Raw genomic sequence first — 7011 nt, 5'->3', positions numbered from 1 at the left:
CTTTTCATTTGAAAAGGAAAGTGTGGCTGGAGAAGCGATGTCTGTCGGAGTGTACGTTCCAAAAGAGATGGAAGCATGTTGCACGAGTGTTGTGCGTGAAAGAAACCGTGTGAATAGACGGGGTAAAAAGAACAAAAAAAAGGTACCAGCGATAGATCGGGGCTTGTGTGGTCGGAGCGTGGCCTGATCGTCGCTTCATTTGTATTGTTCCTGTATTGTTAATTTCATTCAATTTTTTTATATATTTTATTTAATTTTTAAAAGGCACATTTTATGTAAAATCATACCGATTTACTGATACTAGGCTTACAAAGAATAAGTCCTGGGCTTGATTTGTTTGACTAAAGGTGGTGCCCCAGCATGGCCACAGTCAAATCACTGAAACAAATAAAAGAAAGAAGAATATATTATATATATATGTGTGTGTATATATACACACACACACACACACACACACACACACACACACACACACACACACACACATATATATATATATATATATATATATTAAACATTATATAGAATTCACTTAGAGGTTATGTTAGCCTCAGGAGAGGATGGTCTCTCGCAAGGAAATACTGGTTCAAGAGCCAGTATTGCTCTTTCACACAACCAATAGAGACTGTGATAATTTTTCGACCAATGGAGGATCTCCTCTTTGAAGAAATTATGTCAAGAAATATGATGTAATAAAATGAGATAACAATTGTACATTAATAATGAAATCAATAAAAAAGGTAAATAATATGAATATCTTGGCAAATTTTAAGAATTGTCAGTAAAAAAAGAACATTAATTAATATCAATAGTTTAAAAAGATGAAAAACATTCAGCGGATTAATTCCGCTGGATGTACGGAAGACAATCAATATCTGAAAGTTACTTCGCAAAGAGTTACCTCCCTTGTCTACGTATCCCAGGGAATGGTATTTTTTGCTCCCAGAGGGCCTATTCATCATTATGTGAAAATTTTTAAGAGTCTAAAACCATCTCTGTAACATCAGTAATGTATGCTACCAGTTTGGAGAAAATCAGTTGTGAACTTCAGAAGTTATGTGGGTTTGCACACACACACACAAGCTCGTCTGTGTATATATGTATATGTGTGTGTATATATATATATATATATATATAATTTCAACAAAGGATAAAAAAATGAACTTTCCAAATTATAGGAGGATTAACTTTACAATTTATTTAAAGGACAGTATACACTTTAATATTTTTAATTTTTTAATATTTTTAATATTTTTTAATTAATATTACATATACCATTAGTTCTTAATTCATCTCCGAAGAGCGGAATTACTGATAATATGCTGATCTTTTGATCACATTGTGATTATATTAATATGCGCGAAACGATCGTCAGATGTTTAATTTTTTAAATTTTAGGGTTTTTTAAAATTTTAGACTTTATAATATTCATGCTTAATTACGCATAATTTTTGCACGCATTTATATTCACATGTATCTTTATCTACATTCATATTTTTATATATATTTATATTTATATTTCGTATATTCTAAATATTAAATTTATTATATTACCATGTCATATTGAATATATATCTTTCGAAATATTAAATATTGATTTCCTGAGAATATTATTGATAATTTTATGAATTTATTAATAATATAAAAACACATATATACAAATATATTTATTTGCTCAAAATAATAGAGCACTCAATATAAGTTCAGTTACATATTCTTTTAGAATATTCCTTATAAAAGTTATATATATATATATGTATATATATATATATATATATGTGTGTGTGTGTGTATTCTTGATATTCTTTCAGAGCAAGTTGTTTTACATCTATTACACCATTTTTCCTTTGTTTCTTGGCTCCGGTGAGGCGTCTCGGAACATTCACATCGTGAATGTTCCTAGTCCTCTCCTCACCCCACCCCGGTTCGCGAGCGCGCATTTTTTTCTTCATATTCGTTCCCAGCAAGTTGTTTTACACCTATTAGACTATTTTTTAAAAAAATTTTGTCACCGGGTCAAACACAATAATTCAGAGGCCATGGAATGACGATATGTGACGATGTGAATGTTCCGAGTCCTCTCCTCACCCCGCCTTTCGCGAGAGCGTATTTTTTTTTTTTTTTTTTCATATTCGTTCAGAGCAAGTCGTTTTACATCTATTACACTATTTTTCTTTTGTTTCTTGGCTCCGGTGAGGCCCTCTTCCCACCCCCCGTTCGCGAGCGCGCATGTTCTTCTTCATATTCGTTCCCAGCAAATTGTTTTACACCTATTAGACTAATTTTTATTCCTTTTTGTCACCAGGTCAAACGCTTTAGTTTGACCGTGGTAGTAGCAGACCGTACAGCCAACACACTCCTTGCCGTTATCCAAGATTATATCTTACCCGGAACTACAATCATTTGAGACCTTTGGCGTGCATATGATACAATAAATCAACTTGGTTGTGAACATTTAAGGATCAATCATTCTGTTAATTTTGTTGATCCTGTGACATTGGCTACAATTAATCACATTGAATGTTTGTGTAAGCATGCAAAAAAAAAACAAGAAAAAATGGAACAGCTCAATGCTTATTGGATCCACACCTCATTGAATTTATGTGACGCTATGAATTCAAAGATGAAGCAATTTACACATTACTGTTTTGAGTTGTTTTATGAAAAGATTAAAAATGTGCATCAAATTGTCTTTTCATAACATACAATAATATTTATTCGAGTCATTTCACATCTCCACATAATAAAAAAGTTGTACTATTTTAGACGCCTCCCCAATTAAATGCAAATAAATATTAATGTGAATCGTGATTATTTCACTTTTATTCTTTCTCTTTTGACACGTTATATTTACTTTCACTATTGACACGTAATACCGAACCTGTGCCCAAATCATTCCTGAGCCAAGTTTTCCTTCTTTCTTCTTTTTTTGTTACATATTTGTTGTGAGTAACTAATCGCCGCTACTATTGGATTTGCCTTCAGTTTAAGATGTCTGGAAAGAAGCTATCAAGTACACTGAAAGCAACAGTGCGAAAAGGAACAGCAAAGCGATTACACTGGATACTAAATTTGATGTTTTAAAAGGATTTGATGTGGAAGTAAAACTAAATTTGCCAAAACATTAAATCTTGCAACGTCTGCAGTGGAAACAATACATGCTCAAGAACTGTCCGGACCTTATTTTTCCATAGATCTAATGTAATGCTTAAAATGGAGCAACTTTTTTGGTGAATAGGTCAAGGATCAGAATCGGCGTAAAGTGCCGATAAACACGATAGTAATTCAAAAAAGAGCCAAAGGCTTATATGACGATTAGTCGAAAAGGGAAGATAAAACTTCTCATGAAAAACATTTAGCGAAAGAATGTGTGGTTGTTATACATAATGCGGTTTAAGGTCTGATGATATTATGCCTTCTGCAAAATGAAGTCAGGATAGATATCAATATATAAATGCAAAGACAAGTTATAATTGACCGCACTGAAACATTTATTACCGTCGCTAAAATCAGATACAGCAAAACTGGTATGACATTAATAATTGTCAATACATTGTATAGATTAAAATTCTCGTAAAAATGAAGACAAAAGGTTAGAAAAACCTGAAGCATAACATCAAAGATTCTGGTTACAGTTCTGTTTAGAATGTTGTTAAGACGCGAAGCATAGCGTCAAGGATTCCGGTTACAATTCTGTTCAAGCTGAAGCTGAAAAATTGTATCAAACTGCTTTCACATCAAAGATCCAAGACCGCTCGTAGCAAAAACTCACCTCCCTTAGGAATTAACTAGCAAAATCTTCCCATTTCATAGTCGATGTACAGACGCTAGGCTAGTCCATCACGTTAAGGGATGGACGGTCCAAGTAAAGCAAAATAGACCTGACCATCACGTGGTGAACCAAAATAAGTAGCTAAAAGTAAAACGTCATAATGTAGGTAGCTAAAATTCAAGAGCAACCATGCTTCTGCAACAAACCCTTTTTTTGGCTAGTAAAAGTTGATTTGAAAGGTTTAAGAAGCGCGTGAATTTGTACATCGTAAAAATGTCTGGTGAAACTGCGAGTGCTGACACAGAGGCTACTACTAATTTTCCTGTACAGTTAAAGAAAATGATTGCTGAAGGGAATTACATACCAGTACAAGTATATGTTTATGAGGCTGCACTTTTCTGAAAGTGCATACCTGGCTAGAACTTTTATTTCTCGAGAAGAAAAGTCAACACTAAGACTGAAAGCTTCCCCAAATCATCTGACTATTCATTAGGGAGGAAATGTCTCTGGTGATATGAAATTAAAGTACCTATATGTATATCACTCTGAAAATATAAACGCTTTCAAGGGTTACACAAAGTTTAATCTGCCTTTGATTTGATATCCAAATAAGGCATAGATGACCAAGAGTCTTTTCAAAGAATGGTTTACAAACGTTTTTTTGTCCTGGAGTACAGTGCCAGACATAATATTTCCAACAAAGCAATGCACCGAACCACCCAGCGAACTTAGATGACCAGGACCGGCCTTAAGAGGTGCGGCACCCAATTAGGAACAGTTTTGGAAGGCCCCAGATTCCCAGTCAACTTGCACCAAGGTCTATAGAATCGTGAAAATATAAAAATGTCTATTATGCCAAACCATGCCAAACTAGACAGATGACAGACGTAGCCCGTGGCTTGTTGGCCCTTGTCAAACCGTCCAACCCATGTCAGCATGGAAAAGGGACGTTAAATAATGATGATATGCATGTATATAGATACACGTTTTATGTTTATATTTATGTGTGCGCGCGCGTATATATATATATATATATACTACATAAGTGGGAAATTCTGTCTGTGGGCGTGTTTGTAGAGTTGTTAGCTAACTCCTCCTACATCGTTTTATCGATTTTGATGAAACTTGACAAGTGAGTATAACTTATGTCTGGAAACCTCATGACATGCTAAGACTGTTGAAAAAAAATCGATAATAGGGCCCCTGGAAGGGATTCTTATATATATCTAATATATTTCATTTTATCAGCTAAGGGAAATAACCCATTCGTCCAGATTTTAACAGCCAAGGGAAATAACCCATTCATTTTCAACAGCAGTTTTCTCACGGTAAAACAATAGGTTTTCTGTGAGTGTCAGCAGTTACATTTACCCTTAAGGCGTACGCTACACATAAAATACTCTTTATTGAAATAAAAAAAGTTTCCCCCAAAATTAAACATATTCATAGAAACTCACACACACAAACATACGCACACATATACACATACAATTCAGCCACATTCATACTCTCACAGACACAAGCATTTTATCCAAACATCCCCATAGACACTCCCAAACATTCACATACAAACGCACATATTGACCCTTACACTAAAAATACAATAAATTTCTTCAGATTCAGCGGTTGACCCGAGCAGTTTTGGAAGGATGGGTTTATCTTTTGATATCTTGTGTAGAAAGTATGATTTTGTCTTCTTTTTTTTTTTTTTTTGAAAGACCGTGTAGATTATTTTGAAAGACTTCAGGGAGACTGCCTTTATGAAATGTAGCAGTATAGGATGTGGTCTCTTGAATGCGGGGCCCGATTGGAAGCAATCGGTCCAATCGGCTTAAGGCCGGCCCTGTAGATGACCTTTCTGTTTATGTGAGAGTAGAATATGTCTACAAGAATATAACTACGTTCCAACCAATAGATCAAGGTGTAGTAGTTAACTTCAAGATATATTATATGAGAAGAACTTTCAAACAACTTATGAAAGCAACTGACAGGGAGAATAAAGATTACAGTTAAAGATTTCTGGAAGAAATTCAACATAACAAAGACTGTGGATGATATAGCTGAGTCATGGAATGTAATGAAACCTAAACTACGAATAGCGTTTTGAAAAATATATGGACAGACTGCATCCGTGATATTACAAGTTTTCCCCAAGCAGAAAGTCTATACCAAATTCAGAAAGATATTGTAATACTTTCAAAGAATGTAGGATTTGAAGAAGTCATAGAGGATGATGTGATAGAGTTGCTAGTGTTCAAGAGAGAAAGTTTATCTAATGAAGAGCTGATGTTTTAAAATATAAAGAACAAGCTGAGAATTCAGACGCGACAACGGAAGTTCTACCTACACCACATAAACTGACTGCAAATATTATTGTTCAAGGATGGCACATATAGAGGATGATCTGCAAGTTTTGATTGTGAACGTAACATAAAAATTACAAGTGGAGTTTACAATGAATTCCTACACTGAGCTGTACTAAAAGATGATGTATCATAAACAACAATCAACTTTGGATAAGTTCTTCATCCCACAAACTAATGTTCAACGGGCCTAATGAACTATAAAGATAGTAAACATTGTCCCCTCATCCTCCTTGTAACGCTCATTCCATCACCATCCCTCACACAATAGTCGACATCTTTAATGGTAAGAACGTACTTTTACGATATTACCATTCTTATTTATTCCCTAACTTATTCCTCTTGAAATGCTTTTTTTTTATGTATCTATACAGTAGTGTGTATGTTTAGAAAGTTATTTTCATGTATAAAGGTGATCATGTTACTTGTTCTCTGTCGTTTTCTTGTACTTCTATTTCTTTTTCTTTCGAAAAAGTCTGTAGGAATGCAGTGTCACTTGATAATATGAAAATCACAAGGAAAATTAACGCGCACGCATATACACACGAGTTATTGAAAGTCCTTGAAATTAATACTATTCATGACGTACATAGAATAGACAGAGCGAGAGAGAAGTAAACACGCCAGTTCCCTATTTGCCGTGCCGATCGTAACTGTTTCAATTCCATGTTGAAGACTCTCCGTCTTCAGCTACATCGCTAACGAGTCACCGAAGAACATGATTTGAATGAATACCAGAAATTTTCTTTCTACATTTTGATTCTTTTACCCGCACGATTTTCACTGGAAAGGAAAAAAAAAACTCGGATTTTTTTTTGCGTGGAATCAAGTACCCTGACCTAATATTCTGCAAGCTCCTTATTTTTGTTCGGAAAA

General features: G+C 34.5%; 3 long non-coding RNA genes across 3 annotated transcripts in view; 2 read left to right on the top strand and 1 right to left on the bottom strand.

The window, feature by feature from the left end:
* LOC128249082 (uncharacterized) overlaps nucleotides 1–2811 on the top strand; it is a 5482-nt gene extending 2671 nt beyond the window's left edge. Inside the window, exon 2 of the long non-coding RNA XR_008265208.1 lies at nucleotides 2306–2811. This is a non-coding gene — a long non-coding RNA (uncharacterized LOC128249082). The remainder of the gene's footprint in view (nucleotides 1–2305) is intronic.
* On the bottom strand, nucleotides 1–3858 carry LOC128249085 (uncharacterized). Its single transcript, XR_008265211.1, has 2 exons — nucleotides 3773–3858; nucleotides 1–378 (listed from the first exon to the last, which is right to left on the bottom strand). It is a non-coding gene; the product is annotated as an uncharacterized LOC128249085 (long non-coding RNA).
* LOC128249081 (uncharacterized) overlaps nucleotides 1–7011 on the top strand; it is a 33068-nt gene that overhangs the window by 9847 nt on the left and 16210 nt on the right. The gene's annotated exons all lie outside the window — the stretch shown is intronic.

Source organism: Octopus bimaculoides, chromosome 11 (genome assembly GCF_001194135.2).
Source record: "Octopus bimaculoides isolate UCB-OBI-ISO-001 chromosome 11, ASM119413v2, whole genome shotgun sequence".
Lineage (NCBI taxonomy): Eukaryota > Metazoa > Mollusca > Cephalopoda > Octopoda > Octopodidae > Octopus > Octopus bimaculoides.
Note: the sequence above shows the minus strand (reverse complement) of the source record. Positions and strands in the feature narration are given on the sequence as shown.